Source organism: Lissotriton helveticus, chromosome 9, assembly GCF_964261635.1.
Source record: "Lissotriton helveticus chromosome 9, aLisHel1.1, whole genome shotgun sequence".
In the NCBI taxonomy this organism is placed as follows: domain Eukaryota; kingdom Metazoa; phylum Chordata; class Amphibia; order Caudata; family Salamandridae; genus Lissotriton; species Lissotriton helveticus.
The window spans coordinates 335,061,782-335,078,580 of NC_136070.1; the positions used below are offsets into that span (position 1 = coordinate 335,061,782).

The window sequence follows — 16,799 nt, forward strand, 5'->3', positions numbered from 1 at the left end:
GTTGCGTGCTAGGGGAGTGGTGCTGCTGCTCTACTCAAGGCAGAAGGCCCGGTCAGGGTCGTGTAAGGGCAGGATGAAGCATGTGATAGGCTAATGTGATTCACAGCAAACATGCATAATCTTAGGCCTTAACCTGAACAAGAAGGCGTCCCAGCATTCACCACCAGTCCTTGTGTCTCCCCGCATCCGGAGTAGCCGCAAGGTGTTGGCCTTTGCTCGCATCCACGTCGGTAGTGTGGGCAGCCAGCACTGGAGATCTGGGGGTGTGGGTGCTTTCTGTGCCACGGCTATCAGCCATTTGAATAGCATAAAGGTGAGATCTATGAACCTGTGGAGAGATCTATTGCCTGTTGCGTAGTCTTAATAGGCCAGATTCAGTCATGAGCACAAACGTGTGTTGAGACATTGTGGCGATGATTGCCCTCCATACAGGCTGCAGTGTGGGCCAATCCCACACCATGTGGTAGAATCCAGCATCTGGCTATTTGCACTGGGGGCATTCAGGAGAGAGGGCCGTGTACATACCTTTGATGCACTGTGGGAGAGGTAGGCTTGTTTTACATAACTGAATTGTGTGAAACAAAATCTAGGGATGCAGGACACTTCCTTAACTATATGTATGGTACGGGACCAGGATGTATTCGTCAGGGGTTTCGGTAGAACGGCATCCCATCTGACATCTGCTCCCACAGTGTAGCTTTTCAGGATGGAGATGAGAGATATGTAGAGGGTAATAATCGCATGGCGCGAGCTATCTGCTGTTAGGTGTGTGTACAGCATGGGGGACGTGGGGGGTTCCACATCGCTTCAACCCCAATGTAGCGCTCAGTGCCCTTTGTATAGTGTGGAATGTTCAGAACTAGCCACCTCCTATTCCGTACGTGTGAATGACATCCTGAAAGAACATTTAAGCGCTCTACCTTTGGGTAGTTCTCTGTCAGATGGGTACCTAGTCACCAATCCCATACTTTGTTGTATATCCAATGCTGCACTTTATATAGTGTTAGTGGAAAACTTCCCTTTATACCCTCCTTCCTAGGATGCATTTAGTCTTTCTTCGACTAATTCAGGTTCAAGTCCCTCTCCCATTTGGCTCTCGGACATACCGGTCTGCATGGTGTCTTATTTATTTGGATTTGGAAGCTGCATAGAAATCAGTGCCAAACAGATATTAAAGACTTTGCAGGTGATTGAGTCCTTGTGAAACCCTCGCCATTATTTTTGTACTCGATCAGCTTCATGTCCCCTTGGGTAAAAATGAAGTAAAGAAAACCTTAATTAAAACCAGGAGAACTGTCAGAAACAACCAGTGGCTGGGGGTGAGTGTTTGAAAAGTTTCAGCACTCCGTCCATTGTCTCTTTGTGTTTGCTTTGTTTACCCTAAGTTGGCGTGTATGCCCAGACGTGGGTCCCTTGCTCACTTTGCCACTGGATTCAAGCTAGCCTGACTGATGAGGAGTGTTATCCCGAAACTGGTCCCTGGATGCTTGTTTCCGGTCCAGGGAAGACCTTGCTTGGCAGTTCGGGCTGGTCTGTTCCCATGAGGCACAGGGTCAAGACTGATTTGCATATGGCTTGGTCTGAACTGGGGTGGTGAAGTGAGCTAAAGAACGATGATGGCTTCAACCCAGGGGTAATGAATTTCATTACAAGACCAGAGGTTACCATTATGCATATTTTATTTTAATGCCACTCCAAGCAGACACTTTGAAGCAATACATGACAAAGTGAAAAGGATCTAGAATAGAATCTTCAGGTTGTACAATAGTCATGCCCGTAGTTTGATCTGCCTCCTTTAAATGCCGCTCCAAGCAGATAAGTACTACTTTGTTTCTCTTGTTCTAACCATATTTTGTCAAGAATGCCGGTTTTATGTAGTTTTGGCCTGTTTCTGACCATGTCTTCATAAGAATGCCTGTTGGGTAGTTTTACCTACTTTATGTAGTTTTGGCGGTTTTATTTCGCAATACCCTTGTCTCCTACGGAAGCCGCCTCTCTCTATTTTCACATACAAACCCTTTGCCTTCGCCTCCAATTTACAAAGACCAACCCCCTCCCCCACACCTCTAAACCTTAATTCCTCGACTGTGTACGAGCTGCTTTCATTCAGCAGTACCATCCTTTCCTGCCCCCTGTCCTTCTGCGTCTTTGTTACCTCTCTGGTGCGCCTAGCCCATGCTTTTTCATTCACTCGCTCTCCGGGTCCAGTGCTCCTCGCTGGCTCTTTCCCTTTCCAGGCCTCACTAGATGAATCACATGGTGTTAGTGCAGCGGCTGAAGGAGGTGGGGGTCGATGGTACTGCCCTGACCCTCCTCTCATCCTTTTTGGAGGGGTGGGAGCAGAGTCTATATTGGGAGGGTTTGCAATCAGACAGTTTCTAGCTTCCTTGTGGGGTCCCACAGGGATCGGCCTTATCCCGGACAGTGTTTAACATCTATGTCACTCCCCTGGCCAGACTCATTAGGAAGCACGGATTTGCCCTAGTATCTTATGCTGACGACTCTCAGCTTGTGATCTCGATATCTAAGGAACCTGAAGACACAGCTGTTAGGTTTCATGCATGTCTCACAGAGATTATGACCTGGATGAACCATAGCTTCCTGAAAATGAACACAGATAAAACTGATGTTATAGAGTTTGGCCAGGGCCGACCCCTGTGGAACGATTCCTGGTGGCCGGTTGGAGCCGGGGAATGCCCTTGCCCGGTACCTAAGGTTAGAAACCTCGGAGTCATCTTCAATGACCAGTTAAATTTCTCTGCTCAGGTAGAGAGCCTCACCTCTTCCTGTTTCTTTCAAATAAAAACCTCAAGGAAGATTTTTCCTTTCATCTTACAGGAACTGCAAAAGACGGTGGTGGTGCCTCTTTTGCTATCTAAACTAAATTACTGCAATGCCCTGTTTTTGGGTATTGATAAAACCCAGAAGAAAGAATTGCAGTCCCTACAGAATGCTGCAGCAAGGCTGCTTCTAAATATACCTAGAGGGAAATCAACCTCGGCAGGAATTAAATCACTGCCCTGGCTCCCCGTTCAGCATTGGGTGGAATTTAAGGCCTTATGCCTGGTTCACAAAGCACTCTATGGGGGAGGTGCTAAGGACATTCAAAAAAGGTTTTTACCCTCTACCCCCACTCGTGCCCTTAGGTGTGCCAATTTAGGCCTTCTCCAGACTGTTAGGAGCAGGCGGGTAAGATGGGGCGGCAGAACTTTATCAAACTGTGCGGCAAAGTTATGTAATAAAATGCCAATGGCCATGAGATTTCAATCAAACTGACAGTCCTTTAGAAAGGAACGGAAAACGTGGCTGTTCACCTCGATCTAGCTCCCTGGTAACACAGGCCATACCATTTTTCACACACACACACACACACACACACACCCCAACGCCAAGACGACATGGCATTCGAGCGCTATACAAACATATATCCTATCCTAAGGGCGGCCCGCAACGCGCACAACTCGAAGCCGTCCCCAGGGCTGTTAGCCTTTCTGGAACGTGTCTACATAAAAAAAGTTTTTTGAAATGGAGACTAAATGGTGGAGATGTGAGCAGCTCTTGGGCGCTATACATAAATATATATATTTTTTTAAAACACTATGGGCCAGATGTAGGTGGCCCAATACCGGTCGGTAACGGCCGAAAATCGGTAATTTCGGCCGTTACCGACCAGTATTGGTCATTTGGGACGTAGGGGACAGAAAATCGTCCGATTCGGTAAATTTACCAGATCGGTAAAGTTACCGGCTCGGTAAAGTTTCCGAATCGGTAAATTTACAGATTCGGTAAATTTACCGAATCGCAACGGTTTGCGATTCGGTAAATTTACCGAATCGGTAAATATACCGAATCGGTAAAGTTACCGAATCGGAAAATAAGAAGTGGTAAAATTGTATATTGAGATGTAGGTAAGCCCTTAAATACCGAATTTGCTTGAAATTCGGTATTTAAGAGTCGGTATTTACCATGGATTGAACTCAGGTGGTAACCAGGTGCAGCCTATAAAAAAGGACCCAAAATGCAATTTTTTTTCACAATGGCGGCATTCTATGTCATTGTGAGACGGCTACGGGAGGAAGGAGAGAGGGAATGGCAGAGACAGGAGCAGGTCTACAGACAGAGGATCACCTTGTTCATGCTCACAGAGGCAGACTCCAGAGGTACAGGTTGGACCCAGACACCATCTTGGACCTCATCAGGGACCCTCAACCACTGTTGGAGCACACTATCCCAAGGGCACACGCTATTCCACCCCACGTGCAGGTGCTGTGCAGCCTACACCTGCATGCGTCTGGGAGCTACCAGAGTGTGGTTGCTGCGGTAGGTGGTGTGACCCAGAGCAGCCTGTCACCCTTTCTCCACAAATTCCTTGACGCCATGTTACAGAGGATGGACCATTATATAACTTTTCCTACAACCCATGCAGAACTGCTCCAAACAAAAACTGACTTTTATCTCATGGCGCATTTCCCCAATGTCATTGGCTGCATTGATGGCACCCACATTCCCATTTGTCCCCCTGCTGGCACCGAATACATATATAGGAATAGAAAGTCCACCCACACCATCAATGTGCAGGTGATCTGCAATGCCAAGTGCGCCATCACTGACCTTGTGGCAAAATTTCCTGGGAGTACCCACGACTCCTTCATATTTCATAACAGCGGTATCTATGCACGGCTGACAGCAGGTGAATTTGGTGAAGGATACCTCCTAGGTAAGACACAGTGTGCGACCCCATTAACACCTATTGCAGTAAGAAGTACAGGTATGCATGTGAGTAATGTATTCCCATTTCCTTTTAGGAGACAGTGCATATGCCCTCCGCTCCTTCATACTCACCCCCTACCTCAACCCCTCAACACCCAGCCAAAGGAGATATAACAGGGCCCACAAGAGCACAAGAAATATTGTGGAGTGTACCTTTGGTATTTGGAAGAGCAGGTTCAGGTGCCTGCACAAGAGTGGAGGTGCACGGCAGTATACCCCCATTACCTGCTGTAAAATCATTGCTGCCTGTGCTATGTTGCACAACCTTGCTGTGAAGAAGGGCACTGAGGTGGAGTTGTCAGACTTTGAGGATCATGATGACGAGATTGCTGTGCCTGAAACACAACCTGCTGGAGTGGCAACACCAAGTGATGGCAGATACAGATGTGAGGAGATTACACGCAACTATTTCTGAGTAAGTAATGAGACACAGACAGGTTGTGTATGCGACCAACGTATTTTAATGGTGCCACAATGTTCAAGCACTTAAGTGTAACAGAATAAACATTATACACGTGGGGACTGTCTGTCCCGGGTTACTTCACCCATGACCGGTAATGTCACTTGCGCCCGCGCTTCCCTGAGCCACTAGGATGTTGTTCGCTTTGTTCAGCGTGCCCTGCAGCCTCAGCTTGGCGCCTGGTACTCCTCCGTGTCTTCACGATAGCGCTTGCTATGCTGCTCCGGTTACTGGTGTCATCAGCCTCTGCCACGTCCAGGGCAGGATTCTGTGCTGTCTGCGAAATCAGCATTGCCTCTAGTGCAGTCGTTATTCTGGCCATGCCCCTGGTGACCTCAGCTGTATTCTGGGTCAAAGCCTCCTGCATATTTACGCCCCTCCTGGATAGCAGGGATGTGGCGGTGGCCAAACGATTGATAGCCGCATTGTGGGCACGGGCATCCCTGCGCCTTGTGTGTGACAGACTATCAAGTTTGGAGCATAGCTGCGTAATTGAGTTGCTCATCTGCTGCATCCCTGCTGCCATGTCCGTATTTGTTTTTGCAACCTCTTTATTTGCCTCCACAATGTCTCTCATTCCCTTCCCCATGTCTCCTATTTGCACATTCAGGGTGCAGAGTTGGCGTTGGCAGGCTTGTATGGATTTGCCCTGCATCCTTTGAATGCGCACCATGCGCCCCTCCAGCCCACGGAACACAGTGCCCTCACCACGTCCACCTGCACTGCTGGGTCTGCGTTGTCTTCTACGAGCAGTGACTGTCTCACCTATGGACTGCAGTGCTGCTGAACGCACATCTACGGTGACTCGAGCCTCACCCTCTGCTGCCTCCATTAATGGTAGTGAGGCCACGACACGCCTCCTGGCTGGTGGGGTTGCAGGAGTGGACTGGAGCAGTGATGGTGAAGTTTCTGGTGAGAATACCAAGGGAGGGGATTGGGAAAGCTGTGGGCAGTGCAGCAACTCTGGGGTCTGTACGGTGTCATCTTCATGGGAGATGCCAGTCGTGTCACCTTCCTCCTGCGAGGCTTGCACTTGGCTTGGACCTGCTTCCTCACTCTCCTCCCTCGCTGGTGCAGTCCCTTCTGTGTCAGTGGGTCCACTGCCTGTTTTGGCCCCTAGGTATAAATAAGCGTATGTCAACTGAGTGCTACTGTGTCACAGTCACTACAATAAATGCTTTACACATTTCACTTTCATTTATCTGCATTCATTTCACTAACTTGCTGATGTCTGCCCTGTTACACATGGTCTGACATTTGCTGACTACGTTTCCCATAATGCATTGCTCCTGGATAGTGATAGCAGTACTGGACTGGGGTTTGCTTGTCCACAAAGGGTAAAGGGAAGCAGGTTGGTATGGGGTGTAATGCAGCGCATGCGTCTTACCTTTTTTTGTTGCAGCTCTGGCTGAGCTGTCCACATCTCCAAGTCCGCAGACGCTGTCTGCCTCGATGGTTGAGGCCACCAACTCCTCCAGGTCAGTCAGGGGGGGGGTGCTGTGTTCCTGCCTCCACCGGTTAGGCCTGCCTCCTTGTGGATTTCAGCCATCTTTTTTTTGGTGAGACTCCTGAGGTCATAGAATCTTTTTTTGAGATCCTCAGTATTCCTGGTAGTGACTCCCACAGCATTCACTTTTTCTAATATTGCCTGCCAGAGTTTTCTTTTGGCAGACTCGGGAACAGTGAGTGAAAAATGTAAAACATGTCCTTTCAAAGTCATTAATTGTTCGTTTATGTGACCTTTGGTGCACTCGATAATTTAATGCTTTTTTCAAGCCTTTACACAATTCAATTCCATTTGTGGCAAAAATGTAAAAAAACACGTCATTTACCAAGCCACTTTTCCTCTCAAAAGGCTGCAATTACTCGCCAAAAAGTTTGTTGTGCACTCTCACTACCTCCTCCACAAGTACCTGCAGCTCCATGCTGCTGAACTTTATTTTCCTCTTTCTTTCTGCCTTCTGGCTTTCACTGCTGCTTGCCATTTTTCAGTTGGTAAAGTTTCAAAAAGAACTCTCCCTGCTGCTCTGTGACTCTGCTCAGCTCTGACTGCCTCTCCAGAACCTTCTAATTAGTTACAGCTGCCTGGGTAGCCACTTCCTGGTAGAGAGGGGGAGGGTGGTAGCACCTGATTGGCTGTTTTCTTAGGTTTCACTTTTGCTTGCTTTCCGATTCGGAATTTACCGAACCGGTATTTACCGATTCGGTATTTACCGAATCGGTATTTCCCATTCATTCCTATGGGCCTTTTGGCCCATAGGAATGAATGGGAAATACCGATTCGGTAAATACCGATTCGGTAAATTCCGAAAGTCCAATACCGATTTTTACCGATTCGGTAAAAAATACTGATTATTTTTTCCCTACATCTCATTTACCGATTCTTCAATACCGATTCGGTAAAATTCGGTATTTAAGACTCGGTAAATGACATTTACCTACATCTGGCCCTATGTCCTGATCAGCTGTCCCAGGCCACGCGTGGCTATCACAGCGGTGCGTTGCCAAGCATACCCGACAATCTACCAGAGGTTGGGACGCAAACTATCAGCTGCATTCAGTTTAGCTAGTACCTGAACCTTGGAAAAGAGCTCAGGTGATTCCATTGAAAAAGAAAGCTAACCTCAATATGTCTCAACTTCAGAATCTACGTCCAATTTCTCTGTTGCCATTCTGTATGAAAGTGGCAGAAAAAATTGTGAACATGCAGCTCATGGACTATCTGGAGCAAGGTCAATTCCTTCACCCTACTCAATCAGGTTTCAGAGCTCAATATTCCACTGAATCGGCAGTCCTTTACTCTACTGAATTACTAAGGCAAATAGCCGACAAAGGCCAGACAGCAGCGCTTGTGTTACTCGACTTAAGCGCAGCTTTTGATACTGTGTCACACTCCACGCTGCTATCACGTCTATCTGAGATCGGAGTTGGAGGAGACGCGTATGAGTGGCTAAAGTCATTTCTGGGAAACAGAAGTTTCCAGATCCACTGTCCACCATTCAAGTCCACTCCCAGACAGCTGAAGCACGGGGTTCCACAGGGCTCAAGTTTGAGCCCTCCTCTGTTCAATCTGTATATGGAACCCCTTGCACGCATAGTTGAGTCCTTCGGTGTTAATATTATAACTTACGCCGACGACACGCAACTAATGATCACACTCAGTCAAGACGGTGAAGAGACAGCAACCAACTTTTCAGCATGTCTTTCAGCTGTAGCGAGCTGGATGAATGGTAATTGTCTGCGTCTTAATGGAGACAAGACCGAAGTGTTACTCGTTGGGAAGGTTCACTCAGTGTGGTCATCAGACTGGTGGCCCGCAGAACTTGGCCAGACCCCTGTTCCTACGAACTCAGCCAGAAATTTAGGAATGTTACTGGATACCAATCTTTCGTATGTGAAACATATCGAAAAGGTAACGGGCAAATGTTATGCTGTTCTTAAAATCCTGCGTAAAGTTCTGGACCTAGTACCGATAGCTCTAGGAAATCTCTTGTACATGCCTTAGTCACCCCTCATCTGGGCTACGGCAATGCCCTTTTTATAGGGCTGAGCCAAAAAGGCCTGAGGCAACTCCAAAGAGTCCAGAATATGGCTGCCCGCCTGGTCCTCAACCTCCCCCGTAGAGCATCAGGGAAAGATGCTTTATCTAAACTGCACTGGCTCCCTATAAAGGGGCGTATACTCTTTAAGGCCATGTGCATCTCCCATCGAATTGCACAAGGGAAAGGTCCTCCTTATCTGAACAAGCTTCTTAACATCTACCGCCCGAAACGTCATTTAAGATCACTGGGCAGCATGCTGTTTTCAGTCCCTCGCATTTTCAAAGCTAAAATGGGCGGCCGCTCATTTTGCTATCTAGCAGCCTCCTACTGGAATAGACTACCTCTTGAATTGCGGATGGAACCTTCCGAGAGGAGATTCCGCATGAAACTTAAGACGCATCTTTTCCCTACTGATTAATGATCTCTGTTGTTTTAAGATTTCACTGCTCTGGCTGGTTTTGAGGGTTTTGTGAGGTGGTTCTATAGCGCGGGGACACACTGTTAGTGTAACCAGGCGCTTAATAAATGGTTTTATTATTTATTTATTATTTAGGCTCCCAGGCAGGAACATCCTTCGTTTTGCACGTCTTTGAGCAGTTTCTTCAAGAAATATCCCTAGTGATTTGGCCAAGTCTCCAAACCCTTTTATCATATACCCATATCTATATATTTTAACCCTTCTCTGAACTACATACCTGATCATTCTCTGCCAAACTCTTAACAAATAATAATAAGGATAAAAACCTTGGGGGATTTCTTAGCATATCATGTCTGACATTGAATCAGGTGATTCTGAGGCTCCTGCCCCTATCCCCAACCTTGACAATGACCATATCAAAAAAATAGTCCAGCAGGAAATGCGGTGCTGCATGTATGTGCGACACCCTCTGCCAGGTCATGGCAGGCTAGAGAACTATAATTGAGGTTGAAGATAAAACCTCTGACTCTCTGACCCCCAAAGAGGGCCAAGTGGGGATTACACTAAAAGAGGGAGCTAAAGGTCAAAGAAAAGTAATATTGAAAGATTGAGCCCATTGAGCTCATGCGGAGGTCCAAGGACCTCAAACATACTGGGAGGTCTAGGCACCTCATCTTTTAAAGGCAGTCTAAACACCTTGAATTATAAGGGAGGCCTACATGCCCCAAAAACTATCAGGGTGTCCCAAGCGCTACACAATATCTAAATGCTCATTCTGACCCTCATGAAGTTGATTTAGAATCACAAGGAGGCCTTGAGACCATGGATGAATACATCTTTGACCTTGTCTAAGATGAAACTGACCTAGAGTTCCTCCTTCCAACACCCCAGGAGCACAGAATGGTGGCTCCAAGACCCCATAGCTAAATTCATTAAAAGATGGATCGGAAATCCCCTGGAAAGGGACACATGAAACATTCTAAGGGCGGAATGTCCCAGAACAGTGTTCCAGGGGAAGTATGTCTCACACGCAACCTGGACCCAGAACGTATAAAATTCATATTCAATCTGGGCAGAGACCCAAGGAAGGGCATGGAAAGGTCCCTAAAGGCATGCCAGGACTGCATGCTTGATGTCTTAGGACCTCTTTGCAGGATTATCGACTTAGCTGAAGGGAGCCACATTAGCGGCACCCCCCTAAACCTCAAGTTACTAAGAGGATGGAGTCAAGGGACCCTGAACCTCCTTCGGCAATGCGAATGCTGCAATTAATGCGGAAAGGAGAAGGTTTGTCCTGACTAAGATCAATCCCAAACTTAGCGACATGGCTGCTAAAGAACCCTCGGCTAACCCCAAAGTAGGCCTCTTCAGGGAGGACATGATTAGGAGTCTGGGGAAATATGTTGCAACCTTTACTGCACTAGACAAGGCTCAAACTAATATGCGCAGAGTGTTCAATCCTAGTGTTTTTGCCAGGGCCGGCAGAAGGGGTCGCCCTGCCGGCAGTCCTTACCCAAGACCTTTCTTTAGACAACGAGGATTTGGACGCCCCTACCAGGCGAACACCTCCTCTTCGTTCTACCCCCAGAGAGGAAGACCTTATCGTTCTAGAGGGTTCAGAGCTAGAGGGCAAGGCTCCACCAACCTCCCAAGTAAGTACCAACTCACCTCCTCCTTCCTTTTCAGCAGGAAAAGGGGGGTGGGGACTAGAGATAATAATAATCCACATTTGTAAAGCGCGAACAATCACCCGTAAGGGTCTCTAGGCGCTGGGGGCCGTCGGGAAGATTAAGCAAGCTATTGCCCAGAGTCACATGGTGCTGGGCTAGCCTACCGCCAGAGGCAGGGTTTGAACCGTGATCCCCAGATTCTAGCGTCAGTCGCCCTGGCCGCGGCACCACACTTCTCCCCTGACTGAAATACTTTTCACACAAATGGGAGAAAATCACCCAGGAGCCTTGGGTTTTACAAACCATTCAAGGCTACAAAATCGATTTTTCAGAAACACCAACACAACACACACCCCTAAGAGTCTTAACTTTGACAGAAGAGCAACAGAAAATAGTGGTAGAAGAAGCGAATTCCATGATAGAGAAAGGATCTATTTTAGACACTTAGGATCATATGAACTGCCTAAGCAATCTATTCCTATTAGAGGAAAAAAGACAAAGGTTTGAGACCTGTCATAAACCTGAGAGAGCCGACCAAATCTCTAATTTACAGACACTTCAAAAAGGAAGGTATCCACCTACTCGGAGACATGCTTCTGGAAAAAGACTGGATAGTGAAACTATACTTGGAAGATGCCTACTTCAAGATTTTGATGGCCTAAGAATGCCAGCTTACCTCCAATTCACTTGGAACAACCGTCTAAATCAAATCCAAGCTCTCCCTTTCAGTCTCTCCTCTGCCCCCTCGTGTTTCACCATGGAAATCAAGACTTTTGCATCCTTCTTGGAATCAGGAATCCGTCTCATCGTCTAACTCGACAACATCATTCTTATGTCTCAAAATCACGCATTAATACTGAAAGACCTAAATACTACTGTACACCTCGTATAGAGCCTAGGCTTCATAATAAATAGAGAAAAGTACATTCAGACCCCCTCGGGGTCTCTAGAATTTTGGGGTTTCACAGTGGACACTGTACAGTCAATGTTACTTCTTCCACAAAAGATCACCAACATTTTAAAAGAGATCTGGCATGTTCTGAAACTAGATTTCTTATCCCTAAGAGAATTATCCAGACTCCTTTGCCTCCTTTCATCCTCTATCCAAGCTATTTTCCTGGCTCCTTTACTTTATCGGGCCCTACAAAGGGTAAAGGCCAGAGCCCTTCGTGATCAAATCTCCCTACACCGGGAAGCCAAGACAAAATTGACCTGGTGGCTAGAAAACCTAAATCCTTGGAACGGCAAAGCCCTTTTCGGGAACTCCCCAGATTTTATCTTGTTCAGAGAGTTCACACAACATAAACTTCCTGGATTTAACCACCAGGCTCTATGCCCTGATGAGTTTCAAGCAATCCCTTCAGGGCAGATGAGTCATTCTAAAAATGGACAACATGTCAGCTGTGGCATAAATAAATCGCATAGTGGGCACAAAATCATCAGACCTATTCAGTCTAGCCAAGAAACGTTGGATGTTCTGTATAGAACACAAAATATCTCTAAAAGCAGAATACTTTCTGGGAAAAATCAATGTTTTTTGCAGATTGGAACTCGAGGTTCCTTGTAGACCACAGCGATTGGAAACTAAATGTAAATGTATTCAGAACTCTAGACCGCTTCTGGGGCCCTCTAGAGGTAGACCTCTTCACAAGTAAATTGACCTTCCAGCTGCAGACTGACTTCCCCTGGGTGCCAGACCCAGGTGCTCTGGCAGTCAATGCCTTTCTCCAATCATGGGAATCGATTCATGGATACGCCTTTCCCCCCTCTACGATGATCCAGTGAGTACTCCAGAAATTGAGACAAGAGCAATGTTCTATAATTCTAGTAATACCCTTCTGGCCGTCCCAACCATGGTCCCGGACCGCTTTGGAATTAGCCTGCAAAATTCCCTTTCTACTTCCAGCCTCTCAAGGCCTTTTAAAAGACATAGACGGTTGCCTGGAAAGTGTCACGAAATCTTAGGAGATCACTAACTTTTCGAAACAGGCTACAATACTCCTCCAAGAGTCTTGGGCCCCTGGAACACACTATCGGTACAATGGCATCTGGAGAACCTGGGTACGTTGGTGCCTGGAAAGAAACATGGATTCTGTGGAGGCTCCTATCGTACACGTAGCAAACTTCCAGGTTGAACAATTTGAGAGGGGCTTACTTACAGATCAATTAATTGCTCAAGATCAGCTATTTCAGCAGCTCACGCTCTAATACATGGCAAAACTATAGGTAAAAACACCATAGTATGCAGAATTATGAAAAGCTTTAGACTTAAGAGACCACCCAAGCCTAAATATGAGACACTCTGGAATGTCAAGTTATTACTTGATCTTTTCTCTGGCTGGCCTGAGGACCGGTACCTCAATAAGAAAAATGTTCCATTAGCTCTCTCCTATGCCTAATCTCTTGCCGTGGAGTATCAGACGTTAGGGCACTGGAAATAACTAATAGAATGTACGATGCTTTTGGCGTCAAGTTTGAAATTATTAAAAGGACTAAGACTATGTCAGATATGATCTTCTACCCAAGATTTGATGCATGCAAAAAGCTATGTGTGGCAGATTGCATGAAAGTTTATGATGCAAGAATGAGTAAACATCACACTGCTGGTGTCAACCAATTACTTATTTTCTTTGTTAAACCCTTTAAATCCATCACTACAGCTTCTATTCCAGGAAGGGTTAAATTGGCAATGCAATTCGCGGGTGTAGACCGTAAAAGATTTCAAGCGCACTCAATAAGGGGCTCTATGGCTAGTAAATACTTTTGGAAAGGTGGTAAGCTGCATGACATCCTTAAAGCAGCCGATTGGTCCAAATCCAGCACCTTTGCTAAACACTAATGTAAACCTATCAAACACATGTCTGACGTAGTGTTACATGACTACCAACATGCATAATGGTAGCCTCCGGTCTTGTAATGAAGTTGCAATTCTCCTAATATTATTTTTTTTAAATATATTTTTATTGGTATTTACAGAGTACACGTTACAGCTACTGACAGATATATAATTGCATATTCTTGGTTAACTTCTCGTCGTTGACTTAATAACACGAAACAAACATATGACATAAAACAGAAAGTGTCTGGTGGTGACGGTTGCTTTAGACAGAAAAAAAGGTGGATGAGCGGTGCATTGGCCCTGGGGTTAGTGTCCAGCGTTTGTGTCCTTGTTTGGTGTGGAGCCCTCCTGATGTGATGATCACTTCTTCCATGGTGGGATGTAGAGACGCCTTTTGCCTATAGTGGTTTGAAGGTGTCCATGTGGTTGTCCAGTTTGGACCACATCGCTCTGCAGTGGCTTTTACCTGGTGTGTTTCTGAGGGTGGTCGTGTCTGCACCTCTTAGGAAGATCACCCAGTTGAGCCAGCTATTGAAGTTGGCCTTGGAGGTGTCCTTCCAGTTTGCCAAAATTGTTTTTGTTGCCGACGTGAGGAGGAAGTCAAGGAGGTTCTTATCTTCTGGGCTCGTAATTTCCTGTGAGATATGTGCTGTAACTATAGTGGCGAATGACTCCTTAAGGGTGCAGCCTAGTGTTTTGTTAGTGAAATCTAGCACCTGTTTCCAAACAATTTTGACCTTGGAGCAGCTGAAGATGAGGTGTTCTAGGTCTCCTTTCCCTGATCCGCAGTTCCAGCAGGTGTCATTGTCTTTTAGACCTACAGAAGCCAGGCTTGCCGGCGTCCAGTAGGTTAGGTGTAGTATCCAAAATGTGGTTTGTGCGAGTAATGGAGATATCATGTTCTTTGTTGGGGAAGCCCAGAGAGTTTGTATTTCCTGTTCGGACAGTTTAGTCTCATCTTGGCTTTCCCAGTAGGCCACCTTCTTGTCGTTGAGCTTGGACGTGGTTGGTCGGAGTAGTTTGTACAGCAGTGAGACTTGGTGACTCATCTTGTTTATGTTTTCCATGAGCTGGAAGATCGAGGGGGTTTGTCTGTGGAGCTTTGATTTAGTTAGGGCTGTTTTTATGGCGAGGAAGTTGTAGAGTTCTATGTCTGGTAGGTCGTGTTCTCTTTGGAGGTTGTTGAAGGTGTGTGGTGTTCCATCTTGTTCTAGTTGTGTTTGGAAATGAATCCCACTCGATTTCCATGTTCCCATGTCTAAGGTTTTGCCTCTGTACTTGATCTTGCTGTTCTCCCATAGTGTTTCCCACTGTGAGTTTTTGATGCTCACCTCTAGGTTGCGGTCTATCTTCAGTTGTGCTTGTTTTGTGAATTTTAGGATCGGGTTGTTGTTGTGATTTTTTTGTTTGCTGTCAATAGTGTTAGTGGGGTGGTGTTGTTTAGCATGGCCCTTTCTATGGCTAACCACGTTGGCGTGTACTTTTGTCCTGGTATTAACCAGTGTATTCCTTGCTGGCAACGAATGCTAGTTGGAAAGTCTTCTGGTCCGCTAGGTTAAGTTTACCTAGTTTTTTCCCCAGTCTCAGATTGCGGAGGCCTATCCTCGCTTTTTTACCCTGCCATATGAATTTGTTGATCATTAGATCTAGTCTTTAGTGGAAGTCTTCTATCATGGGCAGGGGGGAGCATGTCCGCTAGGTAATTGACTATGGGTCTATCATCATTTTGATGGTGTCTATGCGGCCCCACCATGTGATGTACTTGGGTGACCACGAGTCTAGTAGGTCTTTTATCTTTCTCAGCGTGATCGACTCGATCAGTTCCAGAGTGCCCCTTAGGCTTCTTTTGAATTGGATGCCCAGGTATTTGATGGCCTTTGGCTGCCAAGCTAGTCCAATGTTTCCTATTGCATCTCTGGTTGTGTGCACATTCAGTGGCATGCAGTCCGATTTATCTTTGTTGAGTTTATAGCCTGAGTGATTGGCGTAAGTTTCTATTGTGTTCATGAGTGCTGGTAAGGATTTGGATGCGTCGTTTGTTAGGATTAGCAGGTCGTCAGCGTATGCTGCAATCTTGGCTGTTGTGTTTTTTATTGTTATTCTTTTGATGGTTCTGTTTGCTAGGGTATCCGTGATCAGAGGTTCTAGTGCTAGCAAGAATAGTAGCGGGTGGATAGTGGGCACCCTTGTCTTGTGCTCTTTCGAGTTCGAACGGGTCAGATGAACCTCCGTTTGTGGCAATTTTTGCTTTTGGTTTTTTATATAGCGCCATGATTTTCTTCATATACTCGGTCCCTATGTTGTATTCTTGCATACACTTTTCGAGGAAGTGCCAGGAGACCCTGTCAAACGCTTTTTCGGCGTATAGCGGGATGGCAACGGGAGGGTTGACTGAGTTATAGCAGTGTTCGATCACTTGACATAGGAGTCTTGTGTTGTCGTGCGACATGCAGGTTTTCATGTACCCCACTTGAGAGTTTCCGATTAGCTGGGGTAGTATTTTGTTAAGTCTGGTGGCTAGTACTTTTGCATAGAGTTTGCAATCCAGGTTGATTAGCAATATTGGACGGTCGTTTTTGGGCCATTGTGGATCCTTGCCTTCTTTCGGGATGACTATAATGTCTGCTTGGGACATTGTTTCTGTTACTGTGCCTTCTAACGCGCAGTGGTTGAATGCTTAAGTCAGGACTGGGCCTAGAAGCTCTTTGAATTTTTTGTAGAAGGGTGCTGTGTAGCCATCTGTTCCCAGTGCTTTGTTGTCTTTTAGTGCGGTGATTGCGTTTGCTATTTCGGATTCATTGAAGTCTTGGCCTAGTTTTCTCGCTTCATCAAGTAGCTTGGGTAGATTGAGTCTTTTTAGGTAGTCTGTAGTGCCTGTTTCATCTATGTTGTTGTCCTTTGTGTAGAGTTCCTCGTAGAACTCTCTGAAGGTTTGTAGTATTTCTGAGTGGCTTGTGTGTGTTTTGTTCTGCTTGTCTGTGATACTTGGTATGGAGTGCTGTCTTTGTTTGCGTTTGAGGTATGACGCCAGTATTTTCCCTGCCTTGTTGGCCTCGCACAGGTTGATTTGTTTGTACTTCTTGATCCACATACCTGCTCT

At 46.2% G+C, this 16,799-nt stretch overlaps 1 protein-coding gene across 2 annotated transcripts in view; it reads left to right on the forward strand.

Annotated features, from left to right (window-relative positions):
• The window catches only part of RPS6KA5 (ribosomal protein S6 kinase A5), a 628,800-nt gene that overhangs the window by 494,514 nt on the left and 117,487 nt on the right, over positions 1-16,799 (forward strand). The window lies entirely within an intron of this gene.